The sequence below is a fragment of the Ranitomeya imitator genome, chromosome 4, assembly GCF_032444005.1.
Source record: "Ranitomeya imitator isolate aRanImi1 chromosome 4, aRanImi1.pri, whole genome shotgun sequence".
Lineage (NCBI taxonomy): Eukaryota > Metazoa > Chordata > Amphibia > Anura > Dendrobatidae > Ranitomeya > Ranitomeya imitator.
The window spans coordinates 399,813,024-399,838,049 of NC_091285.1; the positions used below are offsets into that span (position 1 = coordinate 399,813,024).

The 25,026-nt window shown below is 43.3% G+C and overlaps 1 long non-coding RNA gene across 1 annotated transcript; it reads right to left on the bottom strand.

Moving 5' to 3' along the window:
- Positions 1 to 1,034: 1,034 nt before the first annotated feature.
- Positions 1,035 to 20,428, bottom strand: LOC138674146 (uncharacterized). The gene is made up of 3 exons (XR_011320507.1): positions 20,352 to 20,428; positions 4,236 to 4,363; positions 1,035 to 1,226 (listed from the first exon to the last, which is right to left on the bottom strand). It is a non-coding gene; the product is annotated as an uncharacterized lncRNA (long non-coding RNA).
- Between the last annotated feature and the right edge of the window lie 4,598 nt (positions 20,429 to 25,026).

Here is a 25,026-nt window from a genome sequence, read left to right on the forward strand (position 1 = left end):
CAACTGGAATATTTCATTCAGTGATATCTAGGATGTGGGATTTTAGTGTTCCCTTTATTTTTTTGAGCAGTGTATATGTCCAGTCTATGTATCTAAACTCCTACATGCATACATCTGAGGTTGGGATAAAATATAAGTGGACTTGACCTTACCTGTCCAGTAGAACAACAGACTACAAGTAGCTTACACTGAAGCAATACAATTATATGCTTCTCACTATTTATTAGTGCTTACAGTAGTTGCTGACTCGCTACTAGTGTTGAGCGATACCGTCCGATACTTGAAAGTATCGGTATCGGATAGTATCGGCCGATACCCGAAAAATATCGGATATCGCCGATACCGATATCCGATACCAATACAAGTCAATGGGACATCAAGTATCGGAATGTATCCTCATGGATCCCAGGGTCTGAAGGAGAGGAAACTCTCCTTCAGGCCCTGGGATCCATATTAAAGTGTAAAATAAAGAATTAAAATAAAAAATATTGTTATATTCACCTCTCCGGCGGCCCCTGGACATCAGCGGGAGGATCCGGCGTCCGGCACGGCTTCTTTCTTCAAAATGCGCGCCTTCAGGACCTGTGGAATGACGTCCCGGCTTCTGATTGGTCGCGTGCCGCCCATGTGACCGCCACGCGACCAATCAGAAGCCGCGACGTCATTCCTCAGGTCCTAGAAGGCGCTCATTCTAGGACTTTAGCTGAGGAATGACGTCGCGGCTTCTGATTGGTCGCGTGGCGGTCACATGGGCGGCACGCGACCAATCAGAAGCCGGGACGTCATTCCACAGGTCCTGAAGGCGCGCATTTTGAAGAAAGAAGCCGTGCCGGACGCCGGATCCTCCCGCTGATGTCCAGGGGCCGCCGGAGAGGTGAATATAACAATATTTTTTATTTTAATTCTTTATTTTACACTTCCGATACCGATACCCGATATCACAAAAATATCGGATCTCGGTATCGGAATTCCGATACCGCAAGTATCGGCCGATACCCGATACTTGCGGTATCGGAATGCTCAACACTACTCGCTACACATTTATATAAGAAGTTAGTTTATGTTGGCACTGTTAACAATCCACTTTGTTGGTTGACCGTGCCTAAAGTTTCCTCCTCCCGACACTGTTATGAAAGGACTGGAATCCATCAATGCTGTGTAAGTTAGGGACTCCCAAGAGCGAGCTGTGGCTGCAAGTTCTGTGATGCTGCTACCAGCTGCTGATTCTGCAAAACAAAAAAATATATATATTTTTTCTACTCATAAACTGAATGCCTGAGTCTTTGTGATCCCATCAAAAGCAAAGTCTTGCAGTAGCAATATACACAGAATCCATTGTAGCTACATTTGTAAGATAAATAGTAAGAGCTAACTTTTGCCCTGCCCTATATTTAGTACAGGGAATTTGTACAATTCAAAACTGTATCATATCCCGCTATAAAAACCCAAGCACTTATACAGCTGTGTTGACAGAAAAATATACTTGTGGCTCCTGGAAGAGGTTAATACACGAAGATTGAATTGTAAAATTTAGTGACAGATCTGTTTTAAAACGCAAAATAAATATTTCTCAAATGGTCAGGAATGCTATGCACCATTCACAATGGCTAACATAATTGTCTGCCCCCAAAAATGTGATCTGTCATATTAGAATGCAACTTAGCATTAGCCATAAGCCCACTCCACTCTGTTTGCAAAAATGCAGATCTTTCCCAGCTTTATGTCTAAAGGCTACATTTTTGCCCATAATGAAGTCCATAATTAAGTATGTAAAACTTAAGGTAATTCCTAAAGAGGCAAGGAGGAAGAAATTGCATTGTATGAATTCTTTAAGAATATGATTTTGGCACCACCCAGTGTTTTTTTTATTTTGTTTTTCGGACAGTTTTCATGGAACGTTTCGAATGTATTAAAGGGAGCCTGTCATGTTCCCAAATTATATTAACCTGCAGCTATAGCGTTTCAATGTTGTCCAACTACTGGGAGGAAATGTATTTTATTCCTCCCGAGAATGCCGGCTTTCAGTCATAAAGGCTTGCTGGTGCGGCTACAGTCACCGCTTGGTACACAGGTGAGTAGCGGCTGTAAGAATGGCATGGCACTTTAACAGTTTGCTCTGCAGTGCATCTGTGCATAGCAAGCTGTCAAAGTGCTAATTTAAAAAAAAGGCATGGGTTCCCCCCCATTTTTGACCAGACTTTGCAAAGCTGACAGCACAGTGATCAGCTGTGAGCTCACTGAGCTGAACTGCGATGACATCATCATTGACTTTTTCCCACGGTACTGAGATCACTGCAGTTCAGCCTGGCTGGGAATGCACCAGACAATACAAAGGTGACATCAACCACACAAATATAAACCCCACTTGCCACCGCTACAGGGCAAGTGGGAAGAGTCAGGCCAAGCACCAGAACTGACGCATCTAATAGATATGTGCCTTTTGTGGGCAGCTGTGGGCTGCTATTTTTAGGCTGGGGGGTCAATATCCATGGCCTTTTACCAGCCTGAGAATATCAGCCCCCAACTGTCAGTTTTAGCAAGACAGGTTGTCAAAAATTGGGGGAACCCCATGCCTTTTTTTTAAATTACCGGTATTTAAATGATTTTTTTTTTTAAAATAGCATGGGGCCCCCTCTATTCTTGATAACCAGCTTTGCTAATGCTGACAGCTGAGGGTTGCAGGCCCCCGCAGTTAGTTTTGCCTGGCTGGTTATAGAAAATACAGAGGAACCTACGTCTGATTTTTTTTTACTTATTTATAGCGCAGATGGCGGGGGATAAATACTCTCATCAGGCGCTGCCTGTTCTCACTGTTATTAGCGGCAGCAGGTGTAGGCTGATGGGAGTAATAGGCCCATCAGCCGCCACCTGCTGTCACTGTTATCAGTTGAATATAACTTTCATCATTCTCCCCTGCTCGCGTTGAATAACAGAGCAGGGGAGAATGATGAGAGCTGTTTTCAGCACCCGGGGCCAGGGAACAGCGCTTACTCTTCTGCTGCTTCCCTGAAGCAAGTGCATGTGGTACTGAAGTGGCACACTGGCGGTACATTGTTGCCACACGTGTGCCACAAGTATTACACACACGGACACTTACATCTCCGGTACCGGAAATATCAGGACGTGTGAAACCCGCCTTAGGGGACATGACAGGTACCTTTATGTTTTTTTAAGAAAAATTTGTATACTCAACACAGCCGTTTATATCTGTGATTACTTTCATCGGGCAAAAGAAAATGTACAATATATGCTTAGACTTCTATGATGCAGGTGTACTTGACACTTGTCATGTAGAAATCCATGGATATACTGTATATACCATCTTCTTAAATTGCACCAAATTTATCAGTGGATCATGTAGTTTGATAAATCTGGAGCATCTTGGCTTACTTTTAGAACATTGTTGAAACCAAAATACATGTGCATGTCATTAATTTAGCCATTCCCTCTTTTTTAGACCATTTATTAGTGTCTCGTTAGGCAAGTAACACTATAAAACATTTAATAGATACGACAGAATTCTGGCTCATTTTTAAGATAAATGTAGTGCATTTTTATCTTGGGGAACCTGTCACCAGTACAAAAGTAGCCAATTTTTCTGTTATTCAATTCCTGCTGCTTCCCTTAGTATTCCAGTGTTTTTTTATTTTTAAATCTAAAGTTTTGGATCTGGATAAATGATCTTTTACTTAGTGCAAATTTTTATGGTCTAAGTGTTGCTTACAGGATTTACAGTGGGAATTTCTTACACTCGTCCTTGGTAAAGACCATAAAAATTAGTACCAAATTTAAAGGCCCATATCTCTCAAACCGTAAGGTAGATGAAAATAAGTCAGGGGAGCAAAAAGTGGCCCCATTTACCCGATGACAGGTCCACTTGATTATATATTGTGCTTTGTTTTTTTATCTTAATTACTAAGTCAGCTGTAGGAAGTTGTGTGCATGCTAAAAGGTAAAATAGTGGATATAATGATGAACAGCCTTTTGTGTTTTCTATGATTTTTTGTTGCTGATGCCCTCTAAGTTGTCTTGGAAAAGCACGATCCAGTCTATTGCAGCCTAAATCTTAAATGTATCCTCCACATAAAGAGTTGAAGACTCAGTGATCCAAACTTTGGCTTCCATTTTCAGTTATTATCCCTTATCGGTTAGTTTGACAGGCCTTCTTTAAGTAAAAAAAAAAAGCAAAAAACAATGGAACACTTAAATTGGAATACATTTCTTATGTTCATTACCATCTTTATTAGGCAGTCGGATGCATCTAGTTGGATAGTCGCTGCCTTCCAAGACTTGATTTTTCCTTTCTCTGCACCGTTTCGAAAATTCTCCTTTAATTTTCTTACATGTCTCTTCAGTAAGAAATCTGGGAAATTGACACAATTATTATCATTTTCCTTGTCATCCCTGGTTATAACTATTATTAGTCTGCTTTGCAGTTAAATATACTAAACTATACGATGAGGTTTTTTTTGTATCCAGTTGTCTACAAACAAAAGTAAAGAGATACAGGAAAAATGGACTGACAATGTTATCGATAATATAGAGAGTATAACAAATGTCTAACAAACAATTCCTCGCCCAATAAAAATTAACCTTTATTAACCCCTTCATGACCTTGGGATTTTCCGTTTTTCCGTGTTGTTTTTCACTCCCCTCCTTCCCAGAGCCATAACTTTTTTATTTTTCCGTCAATATGGCCATGTGAGGGCTTATTTTTTATGAAACAAGTTGTACTTTTGAATGACATCATTGGTTTTAGCATGTCATGTACTAGAAAACGGGAAAAAAATTCCAAGTGCAGTGAAATTGCAAAAAAAGTGCAGTCCCACATTTGTTTTTTGTTTGGCTTTTTTGCTAGGTTCACTAAATGCTAAAACTGACCTGCCACTTTGATTCTCCAGGTCATTACGAGTTCATAGACACCTAACATGACTAGGTTATTTTTTTATCTAAGTGGTGAAAAAAAATTCCAAACTTTGCAAAAAAAAAATTGCGCCATTTTCCGGTACCCGTAACGTCTCCATTTTTCATGATCTGGGGTCAGTTGAGGGCTTATTTTTTGCGTGCCGAGCTGGCGTTTTTAATTATACCATTTCGGTGCAGATACATTCTTTTGATCACCTGTTATTGCATTTTAATGCAATGTCGCGGCGACCAAAAAAACGTAATTCTGGCGTTTCGAATTTTTTTCTTGCTACGCTGTTTAGCAATCAGGTTAATGCTTTTTTATTGATAGATTGGGTGATTCTGAACGTGGCAATACCAAATATGTGTAGGTTTGTTTTTTTTATTGATTTATTTTGAATGGGGCGAAAGGGGGGTGATTTAAACTTTTATATTTTTTTTATTTTTTTCACTTTTTTTTTTACATTTTTTTTTAAACTTTTGCCATGCTTTAATAGCCTCCATAGGAGGCTAGAAGCTGGCACAACTCGATCGCCTCTGCTACATAGCAGTGATCATCAGATCGCTGCTATGCAGCAGAAATGCAGGTGTGCTATGAGCGCCGACCACAGGGTGGCGCTCACAGCTACCGGGGATCAGTAACCATAGAGGTCTCAAGGACCTCTATGGTTACTATACAGAAGCATCGCTGACCTCCGATCATGTGACGGGGGTCAGCGATGCACTCATTTCCGGCCACCCGGCCGGAAGCGCCGGTTAAATGCCGCTGTCAGCGTTTGACAGCGGCATTTAACTAGTTAATAGCGGTGGGTGAATCGCGATTTCACCCGCCGCTATTGTGGGCACATGTCAGCTGTTCAAAACAGCTGGCATGTCCCGGCTTTGATGCGGGCTCACCACCGGAGCCCGCATCAAAGCGGGGGTTCTGACCTCGGACGTACTATCCCGTCCGAGGTCAGAAAGGGGTTAATACCATTAAAAAGGAAGCAATCATAGAAACTTTCTCCGGCAAGTCAAAAAGTACACATAGTGACATACACAAATAAATGACCTACCACTATGCCACATAAAGAGAATGAACTTTAAAAAAAGAGGGGTCAGGTTGGTGGGGCAAAAAGGGAGGAGACCAGATAATATGCTTACCCTGAATATTAGGCCGGCCTCACACTCAGCGTATAAAAATACAGTTCATTATTTACGGCCGTAATACGCAAAAAAGTCCCCAAAATAGTGATCCGTATGTCATCCGTAGGCAGGGTATGTCAGTGGATCGCCCCCACGTAAGGGCAATGGGGTACTCGGTACCGGGTCCTTCAGTTACCTCAGCGAGGATGTCACGGTGGCCCGACCCGGACCGTGGCCCTATGAGGGGCACCCAATAAAAGGCAAAGTTCGTAGATAATGGTAGTGTTCGTGACGCCACCTGTGGTATTCGGTCAGAGTAAACGATGCTGCTTAGGGGTCCGCTGGGGTGATGGAATTGCAGCTAGATGGTATACCTTCCCACAGGTGAAGTATATCCCCAGGGCTTCCCAGAAGTGTAGATGATGATGGTGGATGGTGCAAGACACGGTGAATAACAAGGACACAATGGGTGCAGTCTCTTTACCTTTACTGAAGGCTTCAGCATCCACAGTCCAGAGTGCCGGATGACAGGGTAGGCAGGGTCCGGCCGGTCTGATGGCAATTCCAGAGTCCCCTTATCTAGGTGGAAATCAGTAGCCTTCCCCTTGCGCACAGTAGCGTAGTAGGTCCCTACTTGCATTAGCCTCCATAAGGTCCTCACTGTTGTTACTTCTCTCTCTCTGTCCCCCAGATGGATAGGACAAACCCGTATGACGGTGATGGCCTGAGGCTATTTTATAGGGACCCTAGAGACGCCCCTCCTCCGTGTTGCCACCTTGTCTGCTTAGGTGTTTAGGTCGGACAGCCAACTTGGAATCGACTGCCCTGCCAGTCTCTGAAGTAAAGCGTAGAGTCTATTACTCCCTCGGTGTTCCAGCCACCGGATCTGCGCTCAGATGGAGGCAGCCTGCTTCTAGCTGGTCTCCCGCTGTTGTTTCACTCCTGTTGCTATGACTTCTGTGCTCACTCACTACGGCACACTTCCTTTCTTGTCCATTCTTAGGAGGCTGCCGCATGGGTTGCAGGCGCAGCTCCGTGTACTTCCTACTGAGCCGCTGATGTTCCTTCTTGTTCCTCTGTCTGCCTGACAGGACTTCCCTGGGCCGAGCCCAGTCTGCTTCTCTCCTCTCCTTACGAATCTCCCTTCCACTGACTATCTCCTCCCTCCAGTCAGCTTCTCTCTCACTTACTAACCAACCCCAAGTTTTACCCAAATGTGAGGAGTGGCCTAATAGATAGAACCTTTTGCTCCCCCTGGTGGCTGGTGTGTGAAGTGTGTGTGGCTGTGATACCTCGCAGGGTGAACTCCTTTGGTGCCATCAGACATAACATCGCTCCCCTTGGTGGAAGAACAACTTTACTGCAATGATCAGGACTCTGGGGCGCTGCATATATACTGTATGTATACATATATATATATATGTATGTCAGTGAGACATATATATATATATATACTAGATTGTGGCCCGATTCTAACGCATCGGGTATTCTAGAATATACATGTCCCCGTAGTATATGGACAATGATGATTCCAGAATTCGCGGCACACTGTGCCCGTCGCTGATTGGTCGAGGCAACCTTTATGACATCATCGTCGCCATGGCAACCATTATGACATCTACGTCGATACTGTGCCCGTCGCTGAATCAGAAACGTGAGATGTCTACGTCCTTTATGACATCATCGTCGCTGTGCCCGTTGCTGATTGGTCGAGGCCTGGCGGCCTCGACCAATCAGAGAGCCGGGATTTCCAGGACAGACAGACAGACAGAAAGACAGACAGACAGACAGAAAGACAGACAGACAGACAGACGGAAAAACCCTTAGACAATTATATATATAGATATATATATACAGTTAGGTCCATATATATTTGGACAGAGACAACATTTTTCTAATTTTGGTTATAGACATTACCACAATGAATTTTAAACAAAACAATTCTGGTGCAGTTGAAGTTCAGACTTTCAGCTTTCATTTGAGGGTATCCACATTAAAATTGGATGAAGGGTTTAGGAGTTTCAGCTCCTTAACATGTGCCACCCTGTTTTAAAAGGGACCAAAAGTAATTGGACAGATTCAATAATTTTAAATAAAATATTCATTTTTAGTACTTGGTTGAAAACTCTTTGTTGGCAATGACTGCCTGAAGTCTTGAACTCATGGACATCACCAGACGGTGTGTTTCCTCCTTTTTGATGCTCTGCTAGGCCTTCACTACGGTGGTTCTCAGTTGCTGTTTGTTTGTGGGCCTTTCTGTCTGAAGTTTAGTCTTTAACAAGTGAAATGCATGCTCAATTGGGTTGAGATCAGATGACTGACTTGGCCATTCAAAAATATTCCACTTCTTTGCTTTAATAAACTCCTGGATTGCTTTGGCTTTATGTTTTGGGTATTTGTCCATCTGTACTATGAAACGGCGACCAATCAGTTTGGCTGCATTTGGCTGGATCTGAGCACACAGTATGGCTCTGAATACCTCAGAATTCATTCGGCTGCTTCTGTCCTGTGTCACATCATGAATAAACACTAGTGACCCAGTGCCACTGGCAGCTATGCATGCCCAAGCCATCACACTGCCTCCGCCGTGTTTTACAGATGATGTGGTATGCTTTGGATCATGAACTGTACCACGCCTTCACCATACTTTTCTCTTTCCATCATTCTGGTAGAGTTTGATCTTGGTTTCATCTGTCCAAAGAATGTTCTCCCAGAACTGTGCTGGCTTTTTTAGATGTTTTTTAGCAAAGTCCAGTCTAGCCTTTTTATTCTTGATGCTTATGAGTGGCTTGCACCGTGCAGTGAACCCTCTGTATTTACTTACATGCAGTCTTCTCTTTATGGTAGATTTGGATATTGATACGCCTACCTCCTGGAGAGTGTTGTTCACTTGGTTGGTTGTTGTGAAGGGGTTTCTCTTCACAATGGAGATAATTCTGCGATCATCCACCACTGTTGTCTTCCGTGGGCGCTCAGGTCTTTTTGCATTGATGAGTTCACCAGTGCTTTCTTTCTTTCTCAGGATGTACCAAACTGTAGATTTTGCCACTCCTAATATTGTAGCAATTTCTCAGAAGGGTTTTTTCTGTTTTCGCAGCATAAGGATGGCTTGTTACACCTGCATGGAGAGCTCCTTTGACCGCATGTTTACTTCACAGCAAAACCTTCCAAATGCAAGCACCACACCTCAAATCAACTCCAGACCTTTTATCTGCTTAATTGAGAATGACAAAGCGAAGGGATTGCCCACACCTGTCCATGAAATAGCCTTGGAGTCAATTGTCCAATTACTTTTGGTCCCTTTAAAAACAGGGTGGCACATGTTAAGGAGCTGAAACTCCTAAACCCTTCATCCAATTTTAATGTGGATACCCTCAAATGAAAGCTGAAAATCTGAACTTCAACTGCATCTGAATTGTTTTCTTTAAAATTCATTGTGGTAATGTCTATAACCAAAATTAGAAAAATGTTGTCTCTGTCCAAATATATATGGACCTAACTGTATATATTAATATATCATACAGCGCTAGATAGCTTAACCCCTTAAGCCCCGAGGGTGGTTTGCACGTTAATGACCGGGCCAATTTTTACAATTCTGACCACTGTCCCTTTATGAGGTTACTAGATTGTGGCCCGATTCTAACGCATCGGGTATTCTAGAATATGCATGTCCCCGTAGTATATGGACAATGATGATTCCAGAATTCGCGGCAGACTGTGCCCGTCGCTGATTGGTTGAGGCAACCTTTATGACATCATCGTCGCCATGGCAACCATTATGACATCTACGTCGATACTGTGCCCGTCGCTGAATCAGAAACGTGGGATTTCTACGTCCTTTATGACATCATCGTCGCTGTGCCCGTCGCTGATTGGTCGAGGCTGCCAGGCCTCGACCAATCAGAGACGCGGGATTTCCAGGACAGACAGACAGACAGACGGAAAAACCCTTAGACAATTATATATATAGATAACTCTGGAACGCTTCAACGGATCTTGGCGATTCTGACATTGTTTTCTCGTGAGATATTGTACTTCATGACAGTGGTAAAATTTATTTGATATAACTTGCGTTTATTTGAGAAAAAAATGGAAATTTGGCAAAAATGTTGAAAATTTTGCAATTTTCCAACTTTGAATTTTTATGCCCTTAAATCACAGAGATATGTCATGCAAAATACTTAATAAGTAACATTTCCCACATGTCTACTTTACATCAGCACAATTTTGGAACCAACATTTTTTTTTGTTAGGGAGTTATAAGGGTTAAAAGTTGACCAGCAATTTCTCATTTTTACAACACCATTTTTTTTAGGGACCACATCTCATTTGAAGTCATTTTGAGGGGTCTATATGATAGAAAATATCCAAGTGTGACACCATTCTAAAAACTGCACCCCTCAAGGTGCTCAAAACCACATTCAAGAAGTTTATTAACCCTTCAGGTGTTTTACAGGAATTTTTGGAATGTTTAAATAAAAATGAACATTTAACTTTTTTTCACACAAAATTTATTTCAGCTCCAATTTGTTTTATTTTACCAAGGGTAACAGGAGAAAATGGACCCCAAAAGTTGTTGTACAATTTGTCCTGAGTACGTTGATACCCCATATGTGGGGGTAAACCACTGTTTGGGCGCATGGCAGAGCTCGGAAGGAAAGGAGAGCCATTTGATTTTTCAATGCAAAATTGACTGGAATTGAGATGGGACGCCATGTTGTATTTGGAGAGTCCCTGATGTGCCTAAACATTGAAACCCCCCACAAGTGACACCATTTTGGAAAGTAGACCCCTTGAGGAACTTATCTAGATGTGTGGTGAGCACTTTGACCCAACAAGTGCTTCACAGAAGTTTATAATGCAGAGCCGTAAAAATAAAAAATCATATTTTTTCATAAAAATGATCTTTTTGCCCCCAATTTTTTTTCCCCAAGGGTAAGAGAAGAAATTAGACCACAAAAGTTGTTGTGCAATTTTTCCTGAGTATGGTGATACCCCATATGTGGGTGTAAACGATTGTTTGGGCGCATGGCAGAGCTCGGAAGGGAAGGAGCGCCATTTGACTTTTCAATGCAAAATTGACTGGAATTGAGATGGGACGCCATGTTGCGTTTGGAGAGCCCCTGATGTGCCTAAACATTGAAACCACCCACAAGTGACACCATTTTTGAAAGCAGACCCCCTAAGGAACTTATCTAGATGTGTTTTGAGAGCTTTGAACCCCCAAGTGTTTCACTACAGTTTATAACGCAGAGCCGTCAAAATAAAAATTCTTTTTTTTTCACAAAAATGATTTTTTAGCCCCCAGTTTTGTATTTTCACAAGGGTAACAGGATAAATTGGACCCCAAAAGTTGTTGTCCAATTTGTCCTGAGTACATTGATACCCCATATGTAGGGATAAACCACTGTTTGGGCGCATGGCAGAGCTCGGAAGGAAAGGAGAGCCATTTGACTTTTCAATGCAAAATTGACTGGAATTGAGATGGGACGCCATGTTGTATTTGGAGAGCCCCTGATGTGCCTAAACATTGAAACCCCCCACAAGTGACACCATTTTGGAAAGTAGACCCCTTGAGGAATTTATCTAGATGTGTGGTGAGCACTTTGACCCAACAAGTGCTTCACAGAAGTTTATAATGCAGAGCCGTAAAAATAAAAAATCATATTTTTTCACAAAAATGATCTTTTTGCCCCCAATTTTTTTTCCCAAGGGTAAGAGAAGAAATTAGACCACAAAAGTTGTTGTGCAATTTTTCCTGAGTACGGTGATACCCCATATGTGGGTGTAAACCATTGTTTGGGCGCATGGCAGAGCTCGGAAGGGAAGGAGCGCCATTTGACTTTTCAATGCAAAATTGACTGGAATTGAGATGGGACGCCATGTTGCGTTTGGAGAGCCCCTGATGTGCCTAAACATTGAAACCACCCACAAGTGACACCATTTTGGAAAGCAGACCCCCTAAGGAACTTATCTAGATGTGTTTTGAAAGCTTTGACCCCCCAAGTGTTTCACTACAGTTTATAACACAGAGCCATGAAAATAAAAATTCTTTTTTTTTCACAAAAATGATTTTTTAGCCCCCAGTTTTGTATTTTCACAAGGGTAACAGGATAAATTGGACCCCAAAATTTGTTGTCCAATTTGTCCTGAGTACGCTGATACCCCATATGTGGGGGGAACCACTGTTTGGGTGCATGGCAGAGCTCGGAAGGGAAGGAGCGCCATTTGGAATACAGACTTAGATGGATTGGTCTGCAGGCATCACGTTGAATTTGCAGAGCCCCTGATGTACCCAAACAGTAGAAACCCCCCCAAGTGACCCCATATTGGAAACTAGACCCCCCAAGGAACTTATCTAGATGTGTTGTGAGAACTTTGAACCCCCAAGTGTTTCACTGCAGTTTACAATGCAGAGCCGTAAAAATAAAAATTCTTTTTTTTTCACAAAAATGATTTTTTAGCCCCCAGTTTTGTATTTTCACAAGTATAACAGGATAAATTGGACTCCAAAAATTGTTGTCCAATTTGTCCTGAGCACGCTGATACCCCATATGTGGGACGGAACCACTGTTTGGGCGCATGGTAGAGCTCGGAAGGGAAGGAGCGCCATTTGGAATACAGACTTAGATAGATTGGTCTGCAGGCGTCACATTGCATTTGCAGAGCCCTGATGTACCCAAACAGTAGAAACCCCCCACAAGTGACCCCATATTGGAAACTAGACCTCCCAAGGAACTTATCTAGATGTGTTGTGAGAACTTTGAACCCCCAAGTCTTTCACTGCAGTTTACAACGCAGAGCCGTGAAAATAAAAAAATCTTATTTTTCCCACAAAAATGATTTTTAGCCCCCCAAATTTTTATTTTCCCAAGGATAACAAGAGAACTTGGATCCCAAAAGTTGTTGTCCAATTTGTCCCGAGTACGCTGATACCCCATATGTTGGGGTAAACCCCTGTTTGGGCGCACCAGAGAGCTCGGAAGGGAAGGAGCACTGTTTTACTTTTTCAACGCAGAATTGGCTGGAATTGAGATCGGACGCCATGTTGCGTTTGGAGAGCCCCTGATGTGCCTGAACAGTGGAAACTCCCCAATTCTACCTGAAACCCTAATCCAACAACACCCCTAACCCTAATCCCAATGGTAACCCTAACCACACCCCTAACCCTGACACACCCCTAATTCTAATCCCAACCCTAATCCCAACCGTAAATGTAATCCAAACCCTAACCCTAATTTTAGCCCCAACCCTAACCCTAATTTTAGCCCCAACCCTAACCCTAACTTTAGCCCCAACCCTAACCCTAACTTTATCTCCAACCCTAGCCCCAACCCCAACCCTATCCCTAGCCCTAACCCTAGCCCCAACCCTAACCCTAGCCCTAGCCCCAACCCTAGCCCTAACCCTAGCCCTAACCCTAGCCCCAACCCTAGCCCCAACCCTAGCCCTAATGGGAAAATGGAAATAAATACATTTTTTTAATTGTATTATTTTTCCCTAACTAAGGGGGTGATGAAGGGGGGTTTGATTTACTTTTATAGCGGGTTTTTTAGCGGATTTTTATGATTGGCAGCTGTCACACACTAAAAGACGCTTTTCTATAGCAAAAAAGTTTTTGCGTCTCCACATTTTGAGACCAATAATTTTTCCATATTTGAGTCCACAGAGTCATCTGAGATCTTGTTTTTTGCGGGACGAGTTAACGTTTTTATTGGTAACATTTTTGGACACGTGACAGTTTTTGATCACTTTTTATTCCGATTTTTGTGAGGCAGAATGACCAAAAACCAGCTATTCGTGAATTTCTTTTGGGGGAGGCGTTTATACCGTTCCGCGTTTGGTAAAATTGATAAAGCAGTTTTATTCGTCGGGTCAGTACGATTACAGCGATACCTCATTTAGTAACTAGAGCGGGGGCACCACATAGGGACCGGGGATCCAACCAGGTCTATAAGATACTGAACCACATACATAAGACAAAAGATAGACCATAAACGGGGATCACCCAAGGCAATGGATTGAATATAAGAAAAAAGCAATCTTTATTAACAATAATTATGGACATACAAAAAGCCACATAGAGCACACAAATTAAAAACATTTAAAACAATGGTCACACATAGGACCTATATACATAGACATTCGGCTCACAATAGAGCCCTCCCCCTCGTACGGCACCTCCCACACACTCTCTATTCTGTTATAGTAGACCAAAGGTATATGAAGTGTGGGACGTCTGCATGAACAGCACCAAAGAACAGAGAAATTCTGAATCATAGGGCGATAATATGGCCCAGAAAAATATATGTATGCACCAGCAAAAAGTTTACTTACAAAAACAGGCTAACTATGAAATAGATGAACAGATGTGTGTGGTGAAAAACCTGCTTACAATATAAGGACAATATGAGCGATAACCATATCACACCAAAATATATGCATAAAAGGTGAAGCAGGTTCTAAATCACAATGAAAACAGGTAAAACTGCTCACTATGAAATATGACAGTAAATAATCACTGGGCAATGTATAATGTCATAGGGCGATGATATAGCCCAGAAACATATATATGCACCAGCAAACAGTTTATTTACATAGACAGGTAGACTATGACATACATAAACAGATGTGCACCGATATATATGCATACAGGGTAAGACAGGTTCTAAACCATAATGATGACAGGTGAAGCTGCTCACTACGGAATATAACAGTATAAAGTCACTGGGTAGATCATATGGCGGTTCCACCAGACAATTAAATCATGTAGTGAGACCTCAATCATAGGGAGCCACAGACCTCTGGAGTGAGACACATAGAAAACCTGCTAACAAGTAAGAGTATAAGTAGCCAAATAGCATAAACCTGGTAAGCAAACCCCAGTGCTGTTCAGGCCCCGTACACAGTTGGGGGGGGTGCCGACAGGAGGAGCAGAGACCCGACGCGTGTCGCCACAGCAGTGGCTTCGTCAGGGGTAGCTCCTGTGGAAATCCGGCGTCCTTATCTAGTCTAATGATTGCTTTTAACGCAGCTGCAGCTGTGCTGCTTAACAGAGACAGACACATACGGTGATTTCAGGGGCGGTACTGCACGGGATCGCTACCAATGAGCCATGGGACTCCACCACACCTCCTACCTCTATCTTGATACACGCACTGCGGTTGCCATAGTGTCCAAAGGACGCGGCAGTTTCTCGCTCCTCCGCCGCGTGTAATACAACAGAACTCCTCCTACTGGCTGCCGTCACACTTCCGGTCTAGTATCCATAGTTACCGGTTTGTGTGCGGAAGCCGAGAAGTATTACGGCGCGTGTGCCTACCAACCCCTATGCTCCATTCTGGTAGTTACTGCAGCGGCGCTTGAACAGCATGCCTCCATGGAGGGTAGATCTCTGCTGGCCATCATACAGTTAACTGCTGTTGTCATGGAGCTCTATGGACGCAACCAATTCTAACTTGGCAGCATCAGGGGATGAGCCCTAGGGCTCAATCACCCCTCCTGCCTGTGTCCTGCTATTTACACAGTGATAGCCATAATGCCCCATAGACGTGACAATCTATGGCTAATCCATAGAACACATGAAGAAGGGCTCCTCCTACTTCTGATTATGTAGCAAAAGTTGCCAGTTGTGTGCAACAATCTGCGTCCGCAGGTTTAATTCAAGTTTGTCCAAACCTGATAACCTATATCACGATACAGTAGTAACATCTTTTTAAGCAAGGAAAAAAACCCAACTTCTCAACATATATATTTGCTAAATGCATAGTCGGGTAGATGTAATGTGACAAACAATGGACTCATAAACACCCATGTATGTAGAGGACAGCCTACTAATCATTCGTAAGCATGCTTCAGAGTTATGGTTAATACAGCCCTCATCAGACTTCCAACCCATAAACCTTTGGGGAGGAATGACACCTCATTTTAGCCCCAAAGGCAGAATGGGGTCAACTTGCCATACATTATAAATTAAATGACACCAGATGCGCACTTTCCGTTGTATGCAAACACGGCATCGATGCAGAGGTAAAATTCTCACCACAATAATCATATTTGACGGTGTTCCAACAAAATAGATATCAAAAATCCTAGGTAAGTGTATAGACTACCAAGGACAAGTGAATCATTTACCTCTGCATCAATCAACCTAGGATACAGCCAAAGCCTGCTCGGGCATAAGCCATAGTAAAACCTTCAATTGCCTTATAACAAATGACCGAGCATATTTATACAAGAGACTCACATTTAATGAAAGGTGTAACCACCGAATGATAGAAGGATATACACAACCCCAAAAGGTCCCCCCCGGGATAACAAACTTTTGCTACATAATCAGAAGTAGGAGGAGCCCTTCTTCATGTGTTCTATGGATTAGCCATAGATTGTCACGTCTATGGGGCATTATGGCTATCACTGTGTAAATAGCAGGACACAGGCAGGAGGGGTGATTGAGCCCTAGGGCTCATCCCCTGATGCTGCCAAGTTAGAATTGGTTGCGTCCATAGAGCTCCATGACAACAGCAGTTAACTGTATGACGGCCAGCAGAGATCTACCCTCCATGGAGGAATGCTGTTCAAGCGCCGCTGCAGTAACTACCAGAATGGAGCATAGGGGTTGGTAGGCACACGCGCCGTAATACTTCTCGGCTTCCGCACACAAACCGGTAACTATGGATACTAGACCGGAAGTGTGACGGCAGCCAGTAGGAGGAGTTCTGTTGTATTACACGCGGCGGAGGAGCGAGAAACTGCCGCGTCCTTTGGACACTATGGCAACCGCAGTGCGTGTATCAAGATAGAGGTAGGAGGTGTGGTGGAGTCCCATGGCTCATTGGTAGCGATCCCGTGCAGTACCGCCCCTGAAATCACCGTATGTGTCTGTCTCTGTTAAGCAGCACAGCTGCAGCTGCGTTAAAAGCAATCATTAGACTAGATAAGGACGCCGGATTTCCACAGGAGCTACCCCTGACGAAGCCACTGCTGTGGCGACACGCGTCGGGTCTCTGCTCCTCCTGTCGGCACCCCCCCCAACTGTGTACGGGGCCTGAACAGCACTGGGGTTTGCTTACCAGGTTTATGCTATTTGGCTACTTATACTCTTACTTGTTAGCAGGTTTTCTATGTGTCTCACTCCAGAGGTCTGTGGCTCCCTATGATTGAGGTCTCACTACATGATTTAATTGTCTGGTGGAACCGCCATATGATCTACCCAGTGACTTTATACTGTTATATTCCGTAGTGAGCAGCTTCACCTGTCATCATTATGGTTTAGAACCTGTCTTACCCTGTATGCATATATATCGGTGCACATCTGTTTATGTATGTCATAGTCTACCTGTCTATGTAAATAAACTGTTTGCTGGTGCATATATATGTTTCTGGGCTATATCATCGCCCTATGACATTATACATTGCCCAGTGATTATTTACTGTCATATTTCATAGTGAGCAGTTTTACCTGTTATCATTGTGATTTAGAACCTGCTTCACCTTTTATGCATATATTTTGGTGTGATATGGTTATCGCTCATATTGTCCTTATATTGTAAGCAGGTTTTTCACCACACACATCTGTTCATCTATTTCATAGTTAGCCTGTTTTTGTAAGTAAACTTTTTGCTGGTGCATACATATATTTTTCTGGGCCATATTATCGCCCTATGATTCAGAATTTCTCTGTTCTTTGGTGCTGTTCATGCAGACGTCCCACACTTCATATACCTTTGGTCTACTATAACAGAATAGAGAGTGTGTGGGAGGTGCCGTACGAGGGGGAGGGCTCTATTGTGAGCCGAATGTCTATGTATATAGGTCCTATGTGTGACCATTGTTTTAAATGTTTTTAATTTGTGTGCTCTATGTGGCTTTTTGTATGTCCATAATTATTGTTAATAAAGATTGCATTTTTCTTATATTCAATCCATTGCCTTGGGTGATCCCCGTTTATGGTCTATCTTTTGTCTTATGTATGTGGTTCAGCGATACCTCATTTATATCATTTTTTTATGTTTTGGCGCTCTTATACGATAAAAACTATTTTATAGAAAAAATAATTATTTTGGCATCACTTTATTCTGAGGACTATAACTTTTTTATTTTTTTGCTTATGATGCTTTGTGGCAGCTCGTTTTTTGCGGGACAAGATGTCATTTTCAGCGGTACCATGCGTATTTATATTTGTCTTTTTGATCGCGTGTTATTCCACTTTTTGTTTGGCGGTATGATAGTAAAGCGTTGTTTTTTGGCTCGTTTTTTTTTTTTTCTTACGGTGTTCACTGAAGGGGTTAACTAGTGGGACAGTTTTATAGGTTGGGTCGTTACGGACGCGGCAATACTAAATATGTGTACTTTTATTGTTTTGTTTTTTTTTAAGCTAAAGAAATGTATTTATGGGAATAATATTTTTTTTTAATTTATTTATTTAGTAATTTTTTTTTTTTTTTTTTTTTACACATGTAGAATTTTTTTTTAACTTTTTTACTTTGTCCCAGGGGGGGACATTACAGATCGCCGATCTTACAGTTTGCATAGCACTCTGTAAGATCGGCGATCTCACTCACATTGCTGCAGGCTTACCAGCACCTGCAGTCAACCTGGAAGTACTCCCTGCAGGACCCGGATGCAGCCCCGCGGCCATTTTGGATCCGGGGACTGCAGGGAGAAGACGCTCGGTACAAGGTGAGCACATCACCTTGTACCGATCGTTTCAGGGAAGCCCGCAGGGAGCCCCCCTGCGCGATGCTTCCCTGTACCGCCGTCACACCGCGATCATGTTTGATCGCGGTGTGCCGGGGGTTAATGTGCCGGGAGCGGTCCGTGACCGCTCCTGGCACATAGTGCCGGATGTCAGCTGCGATAGTCAGCTGACACCCATCCGCGATCGGCCGCACTCCCCCCGTGAGCGCGGCCGATCGCTATGATGTACTATCCCGTCGGAGTGAATTAAGGACCACCCCACCTCGACGGGATAGTACGTCATATGGGATTAAGGGGTTAAAAGCCGGTAATTCATGGGAATGGGAAGAGAGTGGCCAAGTGCCAGAATAGGCGCATCTTCCAGATGTGCCTTTTCTGGGGTGGCTGGGGGCAGATGTTTTTAGCCAGGGGGGGACCAATAACCATGGACCCTCTCCAGGCTATTAATATCTGCCCTCAGTCACTGGCTTTACCATTCTGGCAGAGAAAATTGCGCGGGAGCACACGACAAATTTTTTCCGCGAGTTAACCCTTTAATTTAATAGCTAGAGCGCCCAAATTTTGCACATACACACTACTAACATCAGTAGTGTGGAATATGCAAAAAAAGGGATATGAGATGGTTTACTGTATGTAAGCCATGTCTCATATCATGTCGGGTTTGTGAAGGAGATTGAATTACCGGCTTTTAAGCTATCTAGCGCTGTATGAAATATTAAGATATATACATATATGTGTCTCACTGACATATATATGTATATATATATATATATACCCCTATACTATGTGTACACATTTATTCTACCTATTCTATTCTAACCTGTCAGTGTGATTTTACTGTACACCGCACGGAATTGCTGGCTTTTCGCTAGAACACCGCTGCGTATTTCTCGCAAGTCACACTGTTGGTCCGTGTGTGTATTTTTCTCGCCCCCATAGACTTTCATTGGCGTATTTTTTGCGCAATACGGCCGTAGAAGACCGTATAATACGGATCAGTAAAATACGGCTTATAGGAGCTGGGCCATAGAGAATCATTGTACCGTATGCAATCCGTATTTTCTGCACCTCTCATACGTCCGTAAAACTCACTAGTGTGAGGCCGGCCTAATACCTTTTTCTTTACCCTACCTAACCGCAGAGATTGGTACCCTAAATAAAGCCCACAAATGATGGCTTTCCCGCCCCGTCGTCTTACCCTAGTTAACCCGACTAGACAGTCCTGTAAACTACAACCTCTAACATAGATGCAAGGGAGACAGAGAATCCAAATCCTAGCTAATGTAGTGAGTTAGAAACAAGATATAAATAATATAATGACTATAACAAAAATTATAAATGTTCTGCTGTCAAGTGTATATCCCCAAAACAAACATTTTTGGAGCTGCACAAAGGATATGATAAGTTCAATATAAAGTATCTGTGCATATAATAAAGGTGCTACTCATGCTTAACACCACTTGTAGGAATATAGCTTAAGAGACTACATCAGGTACTGAATGTATAAATACAAATACAGCAAGGCATAATTGGAGAAAACCCACATAGTTTCAGTATACGTAGTTATCAGTATATGGCGACCTCATTGCTAGAAATGGCTTTATATAGACCTGAATACATACTCCAACCTGTAACTTTTCTTCCCTGCTTCTGTCAATTCTTCTCTGAATGAGTTAATGTCCTTATTATTACTGCACTGGGAAAAAAAGATAGAAAAAAATGTTTCTATAGATTGTCAAAAAAGGAATAAAATGCTATTACTAGAGTTGAGCGACTTTTATTTTTTTCGGATCGAGTCAGGTTTCGCGAAACCCGACTTTGTCAAAAGTCGGGTCGGGTGAAATCGGCCGATTATTGCGAAAAGTCAGGGGCCGACTGAAACACGAAACCCAATGCAAGTCAATGGGGAATCAAAGTCGGCAGTGAGTGGAGGACAGGAAAACACCTACAGTGCCCATTTTAATGCCAAAAAACATCAATTCTTATTACTTAAACTTGTCAAACTTGTCAATTAAATCTTAATTTACTTTATAATAATAGTTAGGCATTGAAAACTGGGGGTCATTTGCCTAAAGTTGTGGGGGGTAGGGCTGGCTCAAGATTTTCGTGGGTCCAGGAAACGCGGAATACGTCACGGTGGTGGATGTTATGATCTGGTGGCCTAGGAACAGCATGAGACGGACTCTGGAGAAGGTGGTCCCTGTACTGACCGCAAACCCTGAACCTAGCAGCGCAACTAGAAGTAGCCGTGGGGGGTACCTAACACTCCCTAGACCCCTCGGCACAGCCTAAGATCTAACTACCCCTAAAGACAGAAACAGGAAACCTATCTTGCCTCAGAGAAAATCCCCAAAGGATAGATAGCCCCCCACAAATATTGACTGTGAGAGGAGAGGGAAATAACATACGCAGATATGAAATCAGATTTTAGCATAGGAGGCCATACTAGCTAAAAAGAAATAACAGAACAGAGTACTATGAGGTCAGTATAAAAACACTAGAAAATATCCACCGCAGAAAATACGGATCACCACATCTGACTAAAGACATGGGTGGTATATCTGCATCTCCAGAGAAATATCTAGGCTGCAAAAAATCCTTCATAGACTAAGCTGGACAAAATAAAAACATGAAAATGCACAGAACTATAAAGTCCACTGCAGGTGGACAGCAAAAGCCAAACCAGGACTTATCTTTGTAGAAAAGCACAGCAAACTGGAGAGACCAGCAGGGAAGTGAATCCTTCCAGAACAATGGAGAACTGGCACTGACTAAAGGATCCTGCAAAGCTATATACCCCAGTCAGTTTTGCAATTAGTAGATACACCTGTCCACTCCTGCAGTCCAGGCACAACTGCATTACCCTCTACAACCACCGGAGGGAGCCAAAAAGCTGAATTCACAACAGTACCCCCCCCTTGAGGAGGGGTCACCGAACCCTCACCAGAGCCCCCAGGCCGATCAGGATGAGCCCGATGAATGGCACGAACCAAATCAACGGCATGGACATCAGAGGCAGAAACCCAAGAATTATCCTCCTGGCCATAACCCTTCCACTTGACAAGGTTCTGAAGCTTCCGCCTCGAAAAACGGGAATCCAAAATCTTCTCAACAACATATTCCAACTCCCCATCGACCAATACAGGGGCCGAAGGATCAACAGAGGGAACAACGGGCTCCACATATTTCCGCAACAAAGATCTATGGAAGACATTATGAATAGCAAAAGAGGCCGGAAGCGCCAGGCGAAAGGACACCGGATTAATAATCTCAGAAATCCTATAAGGACCAATAAATCGAGGCTTAAACTTAGGGGAAAAAAACCTTCATAGGAACATGACGGGAAGATAACCAAACCAGATCACCAACCCGAAGCCGGGAACCAACACACCGACGACAGTTAGCAAAACGCTGAGCCTCCTCCTGAGACAGCACCAAATTGTCCACCACATAAGCCCAAATCTGCTGCAACCTGTCAACCACAGAATCCACACCAGGAAGGTCAGAAGGCTCAACCTGCCCAGAAGAAAAACGAGGATGAAAACCAAAATTACAAAAAAAGGCAAAACCAAAGTAGCCGAACTAGCCCGATTATTAAGGGCAAACTCGGCCAATGGCAAAAAAGCCACCCAATCATCCTGATCAGCAGACACAAAGCATCTCAAATAGGTCTCCAAGGTCTGATTAGTTCGCTCAGTCTGGCCATTTGTCTGAGGATGAAATGCAGAGGAAAAAGACAAATCAATGCCCAGCTTGGCACAAAAGGCCCGCCAAAACCTGGAAACAAACTGGGAACCTCTGTCGGACACAATATTCTCCGGAATACCATGCAAACCCACCACATGCTGAAAAAACAACGGAACCAAATCAGGAGAAGAAGGCAATTTAGGCAAAGGTACCAAATGAACCATCTTAGAAAATCGGTCACAGACAACCCAAATAACCAACATTCTTTGGGAAACAGGAAGATCGGAAATAAAATCCATAGAAATATGCGTCCAAGGTCTCTCAGGGACCGGCAATGGCAAAAGCAACCCACTAGTGCGGGAACAGCAAGGCTTAGCCCACGCACAAATCCCACAGGACTGCACAAAAGAACGCACATCCCGTGACAAAGAAGGCCACCAAAAGGACCTACTAACCAAATCTCTGGTAACAAAAATCCCAGGATGGCCAGCCAACACAGAACAATGAACCTCAAAAATCACTTTACTAGTCCATCTATCAGGAACAAACAATTTCCCCACAGGACAGCGGTCAGGCTTATCAGCCTGAAATTCCTGAAGAACCTGTCGCAAATCAGGGGAGATGGCAGAAAGAATCACCCCTTCCTTCAAAATGCCGACCGGCTCAAGAACCCCAGGGGAATCAGGAAAAAAACTCCTAGAGAGGGCATCCGCCTTAACATTCTTAGTACCAGGAATGTACAAGACCACAAAATCAAAACGGGAGAAAAACAGGGACCATTGAGCCTGTCTAGGATTCAGCCGTTTGGCAGACTCAAGGTAAATCAGACTCTTATGATCGGTCAGGACCACAATACGGTGCTTGGCCCCCTCAAGCCAATGTCGCCACTCCTCAAATGCTCACTTCATAGCCAACAACTCCCGATTGCCGACATCATAATTGCGTTCCGCAGGCGAAAACTTCCGAGAAAAGAAGGCACACGGTTTCATCAAGGAACCATCAGAATTCCTCTGAGACAAAACGGCCCTTGCCCCAATCTCAGACGCGTCAACCTCAACCTGAAATGGAAGAGAAACATCTGGCTGACCCAACACAGGGGCAGAAGTAAATCGGCGTTTAAGCTCCTGAAAGGCAGAAACAGCCGCGGAGGACCAATTCGTCACATCAGCGCCTTTCTTGGTCAAATCGGTTAGAGGTTTAACCACACTGGAGAAGTTGGCAATGAAACGACGATAAAAATTAGCAAAGCCCAAGAATTTCTGAAGGCTCTTCACAGATGTGGGCTGAATCCAATCATGAATGGCCTGAACCTTAACCGGATCCATTTCTATAGATGAGGGAGAAAAAATGAAACCCAAAAAAGAAACCTTCTGCACTCCAAAGAGGCACTTTGACCCCTTCACAAATAAAGCATTATTACGGAGGATCTGAAATACCATCCTGAACTGTTTCACATGAGACTCCCAATCATTGGAAAAAATCAAAATATCATCCAAATATACAACCATGAATTTATCAAGATAACTCTGAAAGATATCATGCATGAAGGATTGGAACACAGATGGGGCATTAGAGAGTCCGAATGGCATCACAAGGTATTCAAAATGGCCTTCGGGCGTATTAAATGCAGTTTTCCATTCGTCACCCTGCTTGATACGAATAATATTATATGCCCCTCGAAGGTCAATCTTAGTAAACCAGCTAGACCCCTTAACCCTAGCAAACAAATCAGTAAGCAAAGCCAAGGGGTATTGAAATTTAACCGTGATCTTATTCAAGAGGCGATAATCAATACAGGGTCTCAAGGAGCCATCCTTCTTGGCAACAAAAAAGAACCCCGCTCCCAACGGTGAAGAAGATGGCCGAATATGCCCTTTCTCCAAAGACTCCTTAATATAGCTCCGCATGGCGGTATGTTCAGGCACAGACAGGTTGAAAAGTCGGCCCTTAGGGAACTTACAACCTGGAATCAAGTCAATAGCACAATCACAGTCCCTATGCGGTGGAAGGGAACTGGATTTGGGCTCATCGAATACATCCTGGAAGTCAGACAAAAACTCAGGAACTTCAGAAGAGGGGAAAGAGGAAATTGACATCAAAGGAACCTGATCATGAACCCCCTGACAACCCCAACTAGTCACAGACATGGATTTCCAATCTAACACCGGATTATGTAGCTGCAACCATGGAAAACCCAGCACAATATCATCATGCAAATTATGCAACACCAGAAAACGACAATCTTCCTGATAGGCTGGCCCCATGCGCATGGTCAGCTGTGTCCAAAACTGAGGTTTATTTTTAGCCAACGGTGTAGCATCAATGCCCCTCAAAGAAATAGGGTTCTGCAAAGGCTGCAAGGGAAAACCACAATGTCTGGCAAATTCTAAGTCCATTAAGTTCAGAGCAGCGCCTGAATCCACAAATGCCATGACAGAAAATGATGATAATGAGCAGATCAAGGTCACGGATAACAGAAATTTAGGTTGTATAGTACTGATGGCAACAGAACTAGCGATTCTCTTAGTACGCTTAGGGCAATCAGAAATAACATGAGCAGAATCGCCGCAGTAAAAACACAACCTATTCTGACGCCTGAATGTTTGACGT